The sequence below is a fragment of the Calonectris borealis genome, chromosome 7 (genome assembly GCF_964195595.1).
Source record: "Calonectris borealis chromosome 7, bCalBor7.hap1.2, whole genome shotgun sequence".
Lineage (NCBI taxonomy): Eukaryota > Metazoa > Chordata > Aves > Procellariiformes > Procellariidae > Calonectris > Calonectris borealis.
This window is the reverse complement of record NC_134318.1, coordinates 36,346,314-36,364,498: the sequence shown is the minus strand read 5'-3', so window position 1 is coordinate 36,364,498 and position 18,185 is coordinate 36,346,314.

The following is an 18,185-nucleotide window of genomic DNA, read 5'->3' as shown; positions in this document are numbered from 1 at the left end:
AAATACTTAAAGAAAGCATATACATGTTATGTTCTGCAGAATGGTATTGCCGATAGACTGCTATAGAAGCTTACGCATGGTGTTAATTCATGACTTCTCTGAATACTCATACAGTTTTTTCACATGCTGGGGCAGGGGAATTATTGATACCTACCTGTCTTTGAAACATACTTTGAATTCTTAAAGTATTTGACTCTCTTCATATTTTTTCTGTGACACATTGCTACTGCTTACCACCTTATATGATGGAGAGCAAAACTTACACATTCCATTTAAAAGGTTTTAGCATTAATTAGTACTTTAAGTTTTAAACAGAATGTCTGCTTGGGATTTATCCACTGTCACATACAAAATAACATTATTATTTTAATTGTATTCGATTACTTGGGATAGGGTGGACTGTATATTGTTTCTTATGTTTTTTGTGTTTGTACCTCTAGATGTAATGAAATAAAAAAAATGCACAAAGAAGATTTTGCAGCCTAGCAGATGTTTAGGGTTCAGTACATAAAGAATAAATGCAATTGCACATTACTAATACAGATCCAAGCAATGTAGTAGGAATGACCGATCTTTAAGATCAGCAGTCTTCCTTACATGTAAGGACTGTGGTTTTCATGTGTAGTGAAAGATTTAGCGCCTTAAAGAACAGATGTCTGTGTTCCAACAAATATGATACTCTAAACAAATTGTGGTTTTCAGTGGAGATTCTGCCAAAGGGAATTCTTCTGTCAAATAAACCATAAGATCCTAATTATTGTAAAGGCATAGCCTACCTAATTTTTTCCTCAGCCTTGTTTTACTGAATATTTTTGGCTATATTTCTGAGGAAAATTGTTAAAATGTGCTAATTTATTATGCGTCTGTTTATGCAGTGCTATTCCTGGTTTTATGGGAATCTCACAGAGGATCATGTGCATTGGTGGAAGCCTTCTGTGTCCGTCAGTGTGAAAAAAATGGTACACAAGACCATATGGAAGCTCTCTGCATAGAGGTATTTCTCACTTCTTGGTCTTCCTTGGCATAGTTCTGAAGGTGATGAAAAATCACACCAGAGAAAGAAATGTTAGGAATAACCAAAATTGTTGTTAACATGCCTGTCAATGAAATGCAGTGGGAATGTTGATGCTGAGAAAGGGAATTAAACATGTGGAAAAATCTAGAAAATCAGAGTTTGTAAATAACTGCATCCTTGAGGCTTTTAATATGTCAGTCACTGGCCTTCTCCACTGAGAGCGACTAAAATGTTTACAGTGCTTTTTTTGGGTGGATGACATTTAAAACCTCAGCAATGAAATACTCGCCTTTTTCATTTTAAGTAACTGCATACAAACATGTATTTATGAAATGTAATTTTTGATTGCCACAAAGAGAGACTCGTAAGTAGGCAGAAATCAGTTCACAAGTGTTATCTTCACCATAAGAACTTCCTTATTGCCTTTATATTCTGTAAATCAAAGAGAAAAAAAAAATCAGAATTCATGTGGTTGTTTCTGTGTCTTCAAGAGCTGACCAATAATAGCATAAGGGAAAAGGTAGGGTCAACAAAAGGTTTCTTGAGGAAATATCAGCCAGATGTCTGAGTTGTCTTCGTATCTCTTTCTTTTGCAGACATTTCATGAGAAAGCTAAGCCTATAAATACAGACTTCTTAAGTCTTTGGTCTTCAGACATGTGAAATTCCATATGCTGGGGCACACATTTCTATGCGAGGTTAGGTGATAAGCATATGTCCAGTCATTAGAGAGCTGAATCCTGCAGCACATTGCCTTAAGAAGGGAGCATGCCTTCTAGCAGGGCTCCTATCAGCACTGGGTCCTGCTAAAGAGCACATTGCCCAACTGCAATGCCAGTACCATGACCTTTCTTTTGCTCCTTGACCCACACATCAGATCCAGCTGGTCAGATAATCACAGATCAGACTGACCATCTGTATCTGATGTGCAGGATCCAAAACTGGGAGGGAAGCCGTGGTACTGCCATATAAAAATGTGCAATGCCGGCAGTGACAGAATGTGATACAAAAGAACGAGTCAGTGCATGAGACTTGACAGGTCTGCTTTATAGCACAGCTGGGGATTCACCAGATCCCACAGCATAGGGAGTGGGAAGGGAAGTGCTCTGTGTGCTGCCAATTCCCCCCCTTTGCAGAACAATCCTTAGAAGTCTGTTTCTGCGTGCATAACTTACCAGCCTACCTAATGAGATTTGCACCGCAAATGCCGCAGCTAAATTTGTCTTACAGATAGTGTGGAAAGCACTTTAGCCTAAGAAAACATGATTTTTAGCTTCTTCCCCATTTATTTCATAGAGAGCTCTTGTTAAGCGTTCAGGTTTTGAGTCAATGTTATCAAAGCTACATGTTTTGACAGGTTCTCTCCTGTGTGTGTGTATATGGAAAGGTTCTTCATGTACCTCCTAAGTTGAGAGATATAATTTGAACAGAGAAAATTATGGTTCATAAAGTGCTCTTGTTAGGTGACATGACTATGCTTAGTCCACTGCAGGACAGCCTACACAGAGAAATGCATATTTCCATACAAATTACAGTATACTGCAGCCAAGAGATCAATTAGAATGTCTGCGACCAAGAACTCTCAAGTGTCTCCATTCAGTCTGCCATTCAAACGAGACGAGAAATGCGTTCAATTGGTGTAAAGAATTTGAACTCTTTCAGGAAATGTGGAGAGACTGCCGGAAAGTGGCATTCCCCGCGGGGTGGGACTTGCAGATTCTGTGAGATCCAGCAGGGAATTTTAAGGGTTCTGTAACCTAACATTTTGTCTCCCATTGAGAGAAAAATTGCAGAACCTGCTGAATATTATGGAAAGAATGAGGATTTTTCATTGGTCAAATATAACTGACTATGCCGGCCCTATCATGTATTACATCGGTCAACTTGATCATCTTAAATCTATACTATATTTCATCTGAAAGGAACTCAAAGCACTTTGTAAGCTATGTTGCAGATACAGCACCAGCATCTCTAGTGTTGAAATGCAGGTCTTCTGGAATGAAACGTCACAGGAATGAAACGTCGTAACTGTTTAACAATGCACAGTAACAGTTCGCAGATAAAGAGGAAATTCAGGTTTTAAAAAACCTTGAAAATGTAGAAGTCTATATTTTTAGGGCAGCAGAGTATAATGTTGTCTACTCTTTTGATAACTGCCTTGAGATATTCATTTGACCAGAAGTTGTCAAAAACTCTGTCTAGCAATTCAAAATGCCTACCTTTCATCAAGGCAATCTAAGATCCCTCCCTTAACTAGAGCTGTAAAGTTCAATTCTTACTCAAGACAATGAAAAGTCATTGACTTCAGTAATGCAGCAACAAATGCAGTAGAAGACATGAAAGCTATCCCAGTTTTCACTCAATAAAAATCCTTACTAAATGAAGTCAATGGAATGTAATAGAATTTAAATATTAAAAATACCTCTAATAGTTATTTCTGTGTAATATAGTTATATGGCAGTTAATAACATTATAAATCATTTATACTTAAAATAGTGCAACATTCATATACATTATAATTTTCTTTAAATATACCATTCCTGTAGTATTTTTTTATTTTCATCACTGAGTGATTTGAAATATTTTTGCTCCATTTTAAGCAAACATGCTCCTCCCAGCAGTTAGTGAAGCATTTTTTTCATGGCTAGCTTTTCCCCTTTAAAAATATTCTTTGACTGTAGGAAAGATGTTAAACTTAATAGAACAATTTCTTGTTACAAAGGTACTGATTAAAAGAGAACTTTTATTCAGAGGCAGGATTTCTTTCATTCATGACTTATTAAGGGTTTCCCCAGGCACAGGATCGGTAAAGTAAGTCTCATAAATTGTTGAGAAGGGGCAGAGTTCACAGGCGTTTCCTTTGGAACTCAGAGGTCCAAATTCTCTGGTAAGCTTTTTATGTTGGTTACTGTCTCAAAAGTTTCGTAATATTTTAGGATGCCTCTTCTTGCTCATTTTGGTATCTGTATACAAAAGAGCTATTTGTAACGATAGTACGACTGCTGGGTGTCTGATTTTGAACAATCTTTTTCATAAGGGAGCTCTTCTCTGGTAGGAACTGGGTCAGGTTCAATATTAAAAATGGGTTTGCAGCAAGTTTGGCGTAAAACTCTCGGAAGCAACTGGTGTTTAGCAACTTAGACGATTGATTAGGGTCAAAATCTTCACCTTGCATTCCAGACCTTTCATGCTGCAAAAACTCCTGGAATCTTAGAAGAACTCTGGGATGATTTTCTTGGAGAAGTCAGGGGAAGAGCGAGTGAAAGACTGCCGAGTGCGGTCTGTGATGTGCTAGGAGGCAGGGCACAGGAGCAGGCTGCGGAGTGCTGGAGGGCTTAGGAGCAGGCTGCAGGCAGAGTTAGAGAGCACCCAGGTCTCGGGGAGCGCAGGGGCCCAGGCGAACAGCCATCTCCCAGAGTTAAGGTATATAGTGAGCACCCGGATTTACCCAGGAGGTGGTGGATGCAGGGTGTCTTAGCTGAGTGTACTCACCTGTCTCCTGTTAAATGTATGTGGTACATCCATTGCTGATTTTACCCTGTTGTACAGTGCCCTGGTTCTTTCCATCCCCTCCCCAGGGCTATCGGGCCTCGGCTCCAGGAGACCGGGTCACTATGCAAAGCAATAGGACGCCCTCCTCTGGATTGCTGTGTCCAGCTGCACGTACTTCATAGAAGAAGTGATACAGAAAGAGAAACATCAAAATAAGGGAGATGGGAAGGATGAGGGTCTTTGAAAGACTTCTTTATAAATTGTGTTTTATGGAAAATAATAGAAAGTGTAGTACAGTATATGGCATAACATATTGAACAGCTTGTGGGATATTCCAGTGTATCTGTCCTCTGAGTATGACAGCTAAGGGCTGCACTATAAAAAAAGGGAAACTGAATATATAAAGGTCATGTAAATTTATATGTTTGTGTATATATATATATGTAATAAGTTTTACAGGTTTATATATATGTGTGTATATATGTGTGCCAGAAAGGAAAGCAGATTTGATTTTTGATTGACATTAGATCAGAAAAAGTATTTATTACTACATTCCAGGTCATAGTGTAACTGCACAAATGATTGGGTCAGGAAGACCTTTTTCCATGGACATGCAATAACAAATACCTGGTACAAGCTTTGAATGCTGTCTTCTCCAAGCAAGTTGCTTATTTGAAAGTAACGACTGAATATCCCTTCAAGATCCTGCTGCAATCCTTGTGAATAAAAATAAAGACAGCCTTTTAAAGCAAATTGTTGCATGTTCACTGTGCTTGTTCACAGCTATGAGTCTGTACCTGTGACAGCCTACCATGTCAGACTCAAATTCTTAAAAAGTACCATCCTAGATAAAGTGCTACCTACAACTCCTGACTTTCCTGGCCTGCATTGACTTCCTAGCACTATGAAGCCAGATGAATTTTTTTAAAAGCAGGACTAGCTATTAAAAACAAGATTCCAGGGAAGAAAAATAAATGGTTTCTTCTGCTAACTGCTTATCATTGGATTAGACAGGACCTTGCATGAGTGTTTCAAAGAGACGAAATGACTGGCCCCCTGTGAATGTTACGCTCGTGGTAATCATAATGCTTTTTTTTTTTCTGTGGTGGAGTAGAGAAGATGAGGCATGGCCTTACTGTTCTGTATGTTGAAAGATCAATCAGTAGATGCACTAGGAAGTGTTTGCTTTGCACTCCTATCCCCTAAATTTAAGATTCTGAAGAGCTTACATTTTCTAGTGCAGCTCTGTCCAAGAGCAGAGCTCTGAGCAAAGCAACAGAAGTTCATGAGAGGCTTTCAGCGGGTTGGCCCATTGGGATCCATAGCTGAATACTTAGGGTTAAGAGAGCAAGGTATTGTTAGAAGATAAAGGATTGAGGGAATGACTAGGAAGCCATTTGCTCTTTCTCAAGTCAGAGAAGTAACTGAACATGAGATCAATAAAGTTATGTGCAGAAACACACACATATATGTAAAATAATATAGTTATTCCAAGAACTCACTCCTTTTGGATTAATTAAAGAAAATGAAAGGGTGGTAGTGGTCTGCATTAGAAACAGTCCGCTATTAAAGTAAAGCAATCAAAATACAGTTCATTTTGAATAATGTTACTGAACATTATTTAACTCTTCTGATTTGAAGGCGGAATCACATTATTTGTTTCCTTTTTTTTGAAACTTTCAATAAATACCCTGAAAGCATAAAATTGGTACATTATTAGCATAATGGAAATGAAAGCTATGAAAGATCTGTGAAAATATCCTAGGAGTATTGCATCTGTGTATCTTAATAAATACTGTCGTTGATGTACTGAACCACACGATGGCAGTGTATTGTTGGATAAAGACGAGGAGTCTGCTAAACTAGTCTGAAAACCAACTTTGCAGATTATACTTTTACCTAGTGTTACAGAAACTTTTGTCTTTTAGGGTCATCGAATCCTAATTTTAGCATAAGAAGGATTTTCCCAAGGATCTGGTTAAATATATCCACAAAGAAGTTCTTTGAAAAGCAACACAAGCTTCTTTCCAATAAATCCTAGAGCATGAGAGTAATTTGAAGAGGTTACAGCTTCTTCTCGATTCCAGACTCTGTGACCTTGTGAACAGTAGATTATCTTTGGATGCCAAATTAACTCCATGTTTCCACTCGACCTTTAGGAGTTATCTGCCAAGAAGTGGTTTTGGTTGCTGGAGCTAAGTATCAAAAAGGCTCGAGCCCCTTCTTTCATCTAGTAATAATAAGAATACTAAATTCCTGCCTTCCCTCATATCACTCCCAAAGGACTTCTTTTCATGTTTCCAGCGTGTGTGGTGCCCATAAGGTCACCTTCTGCAAAGGACTCAGTTCCCTGTCTGCACACCACAACAGCTGACCAAATTTTGTAAAAAGATTAATGTTCTAGCTGTAGAACCCTCTGGACACTGTTTCCTATTTTCTCAGTGAAAACTAGCTTAGGACATGGGACATGATTAGGAAATTTCCATAAAAATCAAAGTATGATCCTTTTGTGTTCTTATAAACAGAATTTCATTTAGAACCTTGTAGATAAATAGATTTAGGACTAAATCTAAACAGCTCCTGTCTTCTTGATCGCTTTCTCCTTTTCATAAGAATAACTCACAGATTCTTGAGAATTGGCTTACACTGACACAAAAAAAGAGAATAGTCTGATAAAATTATAGAAAAACACACAAAAGCAATAGTTCATGAGGTAATTTCCTTCCCTCTTCTCTACATCATATAATCCTTTACAGAATATTTTTGCTCTTTTGCCCTAAATTTTCCCATCTGATGTGTTCAGAATTTCAGATTAACAATTTTAAAATACTTTCTGGTATTTAGCATAAACATTCCTTTTCATCTTTCCATTCCGTTACAGTTTTGTTAACAGTAAAAAATTATCTCTGACTACTGTGAGTCTGACCCCGTATTCCTCAGGTTCTTGTTAAAGGTTAGGCAACGCTGGTTACACCCATGTTAGTTAGCCACTGCCTTCTGAAAGTGATTAAATACGTACTACTCAAGCACCTTAATCATTTTCACTCTTCTCTGCATTCTCTCCAACTTCCCATTAGGCTTTGTTGTAGTCATAAAGATTAATAACAAGGATTTAATCCTGTTTCTCAATTTCCAAGTCACCTTAATGTAGCTCAAGACATAACACAGTAACATGAAGAGAACAGCAAGGCCAGCAAGAGATTAAAAAAGCAGCATGATTCTGAATAAGCTGTAAACTTTAAAAAAAAAAATACAGAAGGGCAGCTAAAAAACCATTAGAGGAGCCATCCAGAGAAAACACCAGTGCTAATGTGTTTCATAGCAAAAAAATGACATCAAGAATTTTCAGCAAACTAAATCTATGGGATAGTTAGTAAGAAATGCAAAACATACATGTGATAAAAGTAAGGACAAGGTATATTTAACTGTGTCATCCAGCGATGATATTTCAACAGAGATATTCCAAAAGAAGGTGAGAATTTGGGGCTCATCTGTCTCTATGCTTCTGAAAATCTTTTCTATATGAAAAGGCAACAAGGAGCTGTTGATGCAGGTTTTAACTGCTGTTTGTTTATGCACGTATTTATGTATTAGACACAGGGGATCTTCCGGGTCGGTTTAGGAAAGGTCAGGTTTTTCCCACTGATGTGGAGCTGGAGACTATTCATTCCCTACAGTTGTTTGAGAACTCTTTGCTCATTGTCTCTGACTGGCAAGAATTTGCAGGTGGCAAAAACAGTGGACACCTTTCTGGTGCATTTCTGAGCTGACACTAGTGTTTTGAGTGGGCACGTGAATAGTTTCAGTGACGTGATGCAGCTGTGTCCTTTTTTTTTACTCTCCTAGGTCCTAGAGACTACTGGAGTATGTAATTAGGACATCAGATTTGGATTATTATCAGAAGCAAAGGAAACAATCATGAACTAGCACAAGAAAGTATATACAAGATTAAATATTGACTGTAATAAAAGTATGTCACAAGGTAGCAATTCTATATTTTGTGGTAGCACTTCAACTGAAGTTTCAACCATTTTATGCCTTCTATGACATGTCTTCTATGTCTGTCGTGTTTGATGCTTTTGTACTGCTAATCCTAATTCCAGTCTCCTGACACAGTTGCAACACATAGGTGTTGTATATCCTAATGTTGAAAATAAGAAAAATGCTAGTAAAAGCTAAATAATTTAAAATGAAACTTTAAGCTAGTCATAAAATCCAGAAATGAAGATGTCAGGGCAGATGCCTGTCTGTGAGATTGCTACCTCTGAATCCCAGACATTTTTGGTTTACATGCCTGGCTGCTTTTTGTTCTCAAAGCTTTCTGCAAGAGTTTTTCAGCTGCTGCAATGGACCTGTTAGTTGGAGTGTGGGAATTCATTGTTACTTGCTTGGGCCTAAGTAAAGATGTCTCTTGTCTGCACAAAAGACACTGAGCCTTTTCTTGTGCTAACTTGTTAGTGGCTGCAAAGTGTGATTCTGGAGTGTATGCCAGCATTGTAGGGCAGGTGATTATTTTGGCAGTTTACTAGTCATCTTTTTGGGAATGTTCTGTCTCACCATTTGATATTCCTGCAGCATGTCTTCTAGTTTCTTGGCTTACATGGCTTGTTCATAACTATTCTTTCTGATTAAAAAAAGACATGTGGTAGATGTTGGAATTAAGGTTCTCTCTTCTGCCCTTGAACACTACCTGGTGAGTCTAATCAGGCAGAGTTGTGTGTCAAGAGAGCTTTATCTGTCCTCTGTGTCCAATCCCAATCTTAACAATTTCTTGTTACATGGAAAAATGTCTCTAAATCTCTCTTATAATATACTTTGAATCCTACTTGGTTCTTACACACCTTACATGACAGTATGAACTGAACATAGTATTGCAGGTGACAGCATCATGTTTAACACAGCTTTTTATCTGAGAAATAATTTTTAATTCTGTTCCTCTATACATCTTAAACTTTTGCTTATTTCTTGATAGCTGCTGAATGGTGCGTGGTTCATCAATGACAGCAAGTTTTTTTGTTGTGGTTACTTTAGAATTTAGTGGTGTTTACAGGATGTTCAAATTATTCCTCTTGAAGCTGCCTTGCATTTGTTTTCTTTGTGCGATGTTGGGACATTGTTGCTAATCTAAAATGTAATCTTTCTGCATTACTAGTGTCTGATTTTAGATATGCATCACATTTCACGGTGCTGTTGGTCATGGTGCTATTTCTGTAATATTGGGAATAGAACAATGAGCTTGATTCTGATTTACAGTATTGGACTTGTAAGCAGGACATGATTGATTTCCTCCACAAAGTTAAGCTTGCATATTAAGTTGGCTGAAGAAAAAGGTCACATCATAGGCCACAAATTAATGAGGTGGGACATGTCATTAGCTATGCAGTAAGCACGGGCTGTGTGTTTCTAGAGCTCCTGTCATAACTTTTTTTTTGTATGTTGTATGCCATGCATGGGGATGCTCAAAAAGCAGATACAGTGAGAATAACACTGAAAATGTATGAATATTTTGTCAGCGACTGAGTGCTTATAGGATTTGTAGAGAGCACTGAACGAAGCCTCCAGGCTACTTCATTTATGCCAAGAAGAAAAGGTAAACTAAGGATACAAATTTATTGTAAAATTCAGGCCTTGAGCAGTGCTGCATCTTTTGTTGCTTTCATGAAATGTAGGGGCACTATCACAGACTTACGTTCTCTTGGATCGGTTTAGCTTTTATTTTAGATTTTTGTTGATCTTGCATTTGGGTTTTGTGTGTGGTTTTGTTCCTGTTTTTAAGCTGTGCCCAGTTCATCGCCAACATGTTGGCAATTGTGGTTTTGGTTACTAATTGGATCTATGGTATGTGTTTGGGCCTGAAGAGGCAAATCAAAGTGATATTTATCCAGAAATGTTCCTGGGTTCAGGTTTGTCTGTCAACTTAAAGCCTGTGTATGGTTGCTTTGTAAGGAGTTGATTTTCATTTTGTTCTTGCCTGAGAGTGTTTAACTTCCATTGGCTTTAAAGAGGGTCATGCAAGGTTGTTGAGGGACAAAACAAGCACTGCACAAACAAAATAGATAATGAGAGTGGAGTTTCTGAAGATGATATTGTGCCATTCTGAAGATGTCCTTGGCTGTTCCAGAATGCTTAAATAGCAACAACCGCCAGGAATGCTTTTATCATCTCTGTTTGCCCAAGAGTCTGCAACCTTTCCTTTCAGATGCTGGCCTTACACAGTTTTCTGTGCCTCCGTCACCTCTTGAGTAGATTAGTGTAGTACATGGTATCTTGAGTAATACACTGCAATCATTGGAAACTTTGGCTGCAGTGGAAAGTAGTTGCTGCCTTATTTAAAGGGAATGATTGAAGTGTTCAAAGTCCTGAACAGTTTGGATCCAGCATGATTTTGAAATCGTCTGTCTGGATGACTTCTAACTGCAGAAGTTGATGTAACGGCAAGATTACAGGCTTATAGCCTCACCCTTCCTCTCTTCCCTACTTTAAACCTTGAGGGAGTTGGATACAAGGAGTTAGGGAACCTTGACCCAATGGACATGTGTTTAACTTGCACCTTTTGCACCTTTTGAGCTTTTGATTAGAGCATAATATTTTTCTGTTCTCATAGATTTTCCTGCAGAAATGATTGATTTCAGTGGGAAGAAGTGAGGAACCTTTACTGGGGAAATTCTGCAAGGAATTTAATTTTGGCCTTTTTAGCAGGGTTTTGTAGGTTTGTAGGTTTGTTGGGGTGGCACGCCTGCTGGTTCAGGGGGATGGCTGTCAGGCAAACAAATATGAAGTTGTGGTCAACCGTTTTGTCTTGTACTGCAAAAGTACATGCCTTAGGTCCCCCTTGGTTACTTTTAAACATAAATCCACATTTGGCTTCAGCTTTGCATCATAAGTTTGTTTAATTTAGGCATATAAATTAAATCTGGCATCTGTGCAGTACTGTGGTGTGTATTTCAGATTATGTTACACTGCAGAACTGAGCAGAAGGGACAGCATGGCAAGCAGTTTACCTGAAAACAAAGATACTAGGCAGATATGCATCCCTCAATGGATTCATACTATTGCATCCCTCTCTTTCCAGATTCAAGGTGGGTGTCTCACATGGCCACTAACAAACTCATCTGAATTCTCAATGGATTTTGTATTTTGGACAGAGTTTAGGAGATCTTTCCCATGAAGATTTAAAATTTTAAATGCTTTCCAGGCTTATTTTTTTGCTCTTTGTGACAAATGACATTACTCACATGAAGGTATTTAAAAGACCTCTTGCTGTGATAAAAACAAATCCAGCTGGCTCAGGCCTAGACCTTTAAAGGTATTTGAACACTTCAGTGCCTGGCACTGCCTGTCTCCAATGAGCCTTGTATCTAAATCGAGTCCTCAGCTCCAGGTTCCTTCAAGCAGTTTATAGGGAAGAGTTGTGTAACCCAGAGCAGCCCCAGAGATGTCACCTGTGTGGAGAGAAAATCTTACTAGCCAAGCCAGGAGCATGAAGAACTGTGATGGGACTAAGATGGTCTTTGAGCAAGCAGGCACTTCCTTTGGGATTCCTAAACGTGAAATTTCTTCTGGAGTTAGAGGCCTGTCTAAATCATCACCATGAGTGTGTGAACAAGAGACATGAAGAAAATCGTAGATATGCCTGCAGAATGCTGATATCTCCTGAATATAATTTGGAGAGAACCTGAATCTCCATATCTTGATTGCAAGAGAAAGTTCAAGTCTCCATGTTAGAACACCAGAACACCTGTTTGTTTGAAAGCAGGGAAAAACAGCCACCTCTCTCTTCCACTATATGCATCTGGATAGCTAGTCACCTTTTGGCTTAGGTATGCTCAAAGCATCTGAAAGGATCAGAAAGCAGTGAAAACATGGAAAGTCATGCTTTAAAAATCGCGCTTCAGATCCCGAGGCATCATCAGCTGGAGTTGAAACTGCAGGCAGCTTATTAGCTGGGAAAGAATGTCAGCATCTGCCAGTTGGCAGTAACTCAAATACCTACAGGCTTAGAAATATGCTACAGTAGGACTTTGAGAAAACAGTGGTCCCTAACTGGTGAACAAGGGCCTGGAAAGAGGCCAGTCCATAACTCTTATCTAGTGCCCCTGCTCAGTTGTAGCAGTTGAGAAGGACCAGCCAAATACAAACAGAAGAGCCTATAACGAGATTTAGCAGTGGATTGAAAGGAATTATAATTGTAATTACTCATCTAAAATTGTATTTTTGTCTATAAACTGTACCACATTGAGAGGAAATTATGGTATGTATCCACGTAAAACTTGTTCATACATGACATACAAGAAGATTTCACATATAAGTACAACTGCTTCCCTTCTTTGTCAGTGATAACTCTATGTATCCAGTCATTCAAAATCCTTGAAATTTCAAATACCTGTAAGTAGGAAGACACAGTTTTACGAGAACTACGTCAAGGCAAACTTAATTTTCTTTCCAGCAAAAATCCTCGTAATTGCAAACAGAGTATAAAATCTTGCAAACACATGGATACACAGAAACATCTATCACAGGGGAAAATACTTGTGCCAGTAAGGCTGTCAAAGGACCTAGAAATGGAGATAGCTTTCCAGCTGGCTTTGAAAAGCAATTTTACAATTATGTCCTGTGATTTTCACTGAGGATTAGGTGAATTTGAAAATCAAGATAGGCGTCTAGCTGTCTCTGAGTGCTTTAAATGCTGGACATTTGCTCTTTCTGATGTTGAGCAGCTGCATCTCAGAGAAAGCAGCAGTAAGTTAGACTCTCTGAAAATCAGAAATTAACCATTCAGAATTAGTAAGCGCTTCTGAACTATTGTTTTCCCTGCCTTAAGTCTTGAGAGAGAGCCCTCACAATACCCATGCAGTGCTATGGAAAATGAGTTATGGATGCCTGTGAAAAACTGACTTTAAAACCTCTTGTTTGAGTTACCTCAAGTGCAAAATTGAGATGATGACAGTTAAGTGGGCTGCTTTTGTATTGATTAAATATCCAGCATTAAAAAGTTTGAAGAAGGAAGGGTGACTATAAATAGTTATTCCTGGCAATGTTTGGATTGCTTACATGTCCATTGTCTGCATGGTCCATTTATGACTGGGAATACAATTTTAAATTAATGTCATTCCAAACCCATTTGTCTGTAGAAAGTGCCTCTTGGATCTTGCATTGGTGAACAGGAAGATGTATTTGATACAAGCACCCTATTTTCCCTCTAGCTATATACAGTATTTCATGTCTTATTAACATAATCTATCTACAGTGAAGTTTATAGGCCTTGACAGATAGCACCTCGAGTGAGAAAAAAGATGACAGAGAAAATTTACTTTTACAAAGTCAGTCTTTCTGGTTCTGTTCTTGGACAGCTTGACACCAAAGGCTATAAACATAGACTGGAATCTGAAACCTCTTCTGCAATGACCTTGTTTTAGAAAATACTGTTCTTATCTCCTCGTGCTTATTCTCTCAGCGGTCACTCTTCGCTGTAAATTCCTCACCATGTGCTGCTTCTGTTTCTTGAGCAGTACCTTCATATTTATTTTTTGTTTACTACCCATTTTTCTTTAAGTCATGCAATCTGAAGACCTACCTGCTAGTACCAGAATTCTGTTAGTGAACCATTTGATTTGATATAGGCTTGTCATCTCTGACTGTTTATTTTCCATTTCTTTGGAAGAAGGCTTTTCCAGGAGGAGGACTGCTCCTGCATTGAGCACTGCATTAAATTATACTTTAATGGCAGTAGTTTTGTACATTCAAATTTAAAATTGCCCATTCTTTATATTAGTAAAAGAAGGTCACTACTTTCTAAATAACAGAGCAGTCATATGCAAGCTTAAGGTAAGGATTACAATACGGACTCAGCCAAAAATACAGTCCTTTAGAAGAGATATGTCAAATGGATTTGAACAGTATTTTTACACATATTTCACTATTTATAAACAGTGTCAAGCACTTCTTTTCATGTAAAATATTATGCTGCCATTCTAAACAAACAAAATGCAGTTTCCTGTGGTGATGGCTTTTTTTGCACTTGCACCCTGCCCATATGACAAATATTTTCTGCAGAACTGATTTTAAAGAAGCACCTACATTTACTTTCACTGCCCTGTGTTTCAAAGCCAGGAGACCTTGGATGAACAAAGATCATCTGAGGTGTGGACACATTAATCTCAGTGCATTTGCTCTATTTGGGTTTCCAAACGTCCTTGCTGAGATCTGCTGGTGTTGTAAGATCCTGAAAGCAATCTAGTCTCCTTTTCAGCATGTTCTGTCCTCCTTTTTTTTTTAAAAAAAAATCCAAACTCCTATTGTGTAGCAGATGTTCTTAAAACATCTGAATCCAAATTCTGTGACAGTCATTCTGGTGATATAGGCAATCACAGTGTCTGTGTAAGAGCACAGGTTAATGAAGTGCTAGCTAACAAATATCTGTATTAGAAATATTGGCATACATTAAATCCCCTATTACACCGTTCCCAGACACCAAGGCAGCTACCACCTAACCTCAGCGTTTCGGCGCCTGATTTAAAATTATTCAAAGCAATGGGAGATTTCCCATTGTTTTGAATAGACTTTGGATCCAACTGAAAGAAGCTGCAACCAGAGTTTGCCATCATGTCTTAAATACAAAAAGGTATGGAATATTTTTGTGGTCAGTGAAAATCCTGGTTTTATAAGATATGCATACACAATATACTAAAATAATCAGCTGTGTCTTCTTCTAAATGGTAATCTTCAAGAAATAAAAAACAGATCTTTTATTGCAACTAATGGGGTCAATGTTATGTGATTCTTCTTTTGTCAATGAAAAAGCAAATCAATGTCATAGAATCATGGAATGGTTTGGGTTGGAAGGGACCTTAAAGATCATCTAGTTCCAACCCCCCTGCCACGGGCAGGGACACCTTCCACTATACCAGGTTGCTTAAAGCCCCATCCAACCTGGCCTTGAACACTTCCAGGGATGGAGCATCCACAACTTCTCTGGGCAACCTGTTCCAGTGCCTCACCATAGTGAAGACTTTCTTCCTTATATCTGATCTAAATCTACCCTCTTTCAGTTTAAAGTCATTACCCCTTGTCCTATCACTACATGACCTTGTCAAAAGTCCCTCTCCAGCTTTCTTGTAGGCCCCCTTCAGCTACTGGAAGGCTGCTATAAGGTCTCCCCGGAGCCTTCTCTTCTCCAGGCTGAACAACCCCAACTCTCTCAGCCTGTCTTCGTAGGAGAGGTGCTCCAGCCCTCTGATCATCTTCGTGGCCCTCCTCTGGACTCGCTCCAACAGGTCCATGTCCTTCTTATGTTGGGGGCCCCAGAGCTGAACACAGTACTCCAGGTGGGGTCTCTCAAGAGCGGACTAGGGGGAGAGAATCACCTCCCTCGATCTGCTGGTCACGCTTCTTTTGATGCAGCCCAGGATACAGTTGGCTTTCTGGGCTGCAAGCGCACATTGCCAGGTCATGTTGAGCTTCCCATCAGCCAACACCCCCAAGTCCTTCTCCTCAGGGCTGCTCTAATCCATTTTCCACCCAGCCTGTGTTTGTCCTTGCGATTGCCCCAACCCATGTGCTGCAGGACCTTGCACTTGGCCCTGCTGAACTTCATGAGGTTCGCACAGGCCCACCTCTCAAGCCTGTCAAGGTCCTTCTGTATGGCATCCTTTCCCTTACAGCACGTCGACTGCACCGCACAGCTTGGTGTCGGCGGCAAACTTGCTGAGGGTGCACTCAATCCCACTGTCCATGTCGCCGACAAAGATGTTAAACAGTGCCAGTCCCAATACCGACCAATTTCATTATGTTTCTTCAAGCGATTAAATCATCATCTTTACGGTAGTCAAGTTTAAGAAAGTGGCAATGTTTAAAGGAGTATTAGTTTTTTGCCTGAACAAATTCTTGGTTTATTGAATTACCAGACTTGGGCAGTTTAGTAATAATTTAGGCTAAACACTTAAAGGAGTGTCAACAGCATTCTTTTCTGCTGGCAAAAAAGACTAAAATAATAGATCATTATTGAAAATACCACAGGCAAATCCAACAGATTAAATAAGAGGAAGGATGTTTCTTGCATTGTATGTGCCAGTTAAAAGATTTTGGTGCAGTCTGTCGTATTTAAATGAGAATGGACAAATAACAGGCTTCTCCAACTCACAGCTTTATGCTTCATCAAAGCAAGGTTTGAATCATGGGTTCTGATTTCAATTACATTTTAAGTCAGTAGAGCTCTACCATCTTTTTTTTATTTGTTTTTCTTTATCTGTTATTGAATTCTGAAGTCAGGGACAAACTGTATTCTCGTTTACATTTGTGTAAATACAGGAAATAGTTTATTTTTGCTTCTATTTTTTATGTAGCTGTTGTAATTAATTTATAGAAGCTAAATATATTATGTATTTCCGTGATGCTAATCTTGTATAAGTGAACTATTTTTCTTGAAAATAGTCATGTCTTTGTTAGATGACTGTTGGATTGTTACTCATTATATAATTTGACTTTTTAATTACTTGCTACTAGTTGTGGTAGTTCCTCACCTTTGCAGGAATAATATGACTTACTGATTCATAGTCTTTATTTTAGCATACTAGACACCATGTTTAGAAATCGTCAAAAACTGGTATTGATGTCTTTCTTCGGAAAGACTTCACAGCAAGTGATAGAGTGGTATAATTTTATGGAATTGGCATCCCTTTAGTGATTAGGGAGGAAAAAAATGATCAGAGATCTCATGTAACCTGCGGTGAGATAAATTAGATATTGAGCAGAAAACCTCACTCTGTTCATTTGGGATATTATGTACTTTAATTTATATGTGTGTGCTCTCATTAAAAATTCCAAAAATAGAAGTATGTGGTAGTTAACAAAGAACGTACAGAGAGGAGTGGCACATCAAGATTTTGAGAAAATGTTGGTGATGCACAAGACACCATTAATTTCAGACATTTTAACTGAAAGTAAATAAATGACTCATAGCGATGACTGACTGATGATTTAGCCTTTTAATTTTTACAAATGTGTAGTTTTTGGAATTTTCTTAAATGTTTTGTAAGAACATATTTCAACCAGTGGATTCATGCTAAGATATCTACTTCAACTATGTCTAGGACTATTTCTATTTTTTTCTTCATCTGCGTGACTTACTATGCTTTGTCTACCCATGATTGAATAAATGGTACCATTTGATGTTCTAAATATAATTTTCTATCAAATATTCCTTTTTAAAAAAGTTATGCTCTGTAAAAAAATCCAACATCACTTATATTTGCAGATTTATGTTTCATGAGCATTTCTAAGGCATATCTTTGTAAAACATCTTTTACAACAGTTTAGCCTTTTCTTTTTGGATAATATTCTTAGAAGTAAAAATCAAATCATATAATGTTCATGTACATTAAATGTTAAAGGTTGTAAAACCTATCAAAATACGTTTATAATGTTAAAAACATTTTCAATATTCACCAGGCACTTCATAAGAGTTTCAGAGGGCTTTTAGTTATTATCCATTTCCTTTCAAAATCTAAAATGTCCCAGTCCTGTTGCATTGTTAAATGTTGGATGGAAGTTGGAGGTCAGTGGAATTTATTAAGATTTACTCCAGTAAGTAATCAGTTTGTTCAGCCTTAGGTGGAGGTATAGATTCCTCTGTTTACTGCAAGTAGTTTCTTGTAAAACCGATCATGTTATTTCTCTTGTTT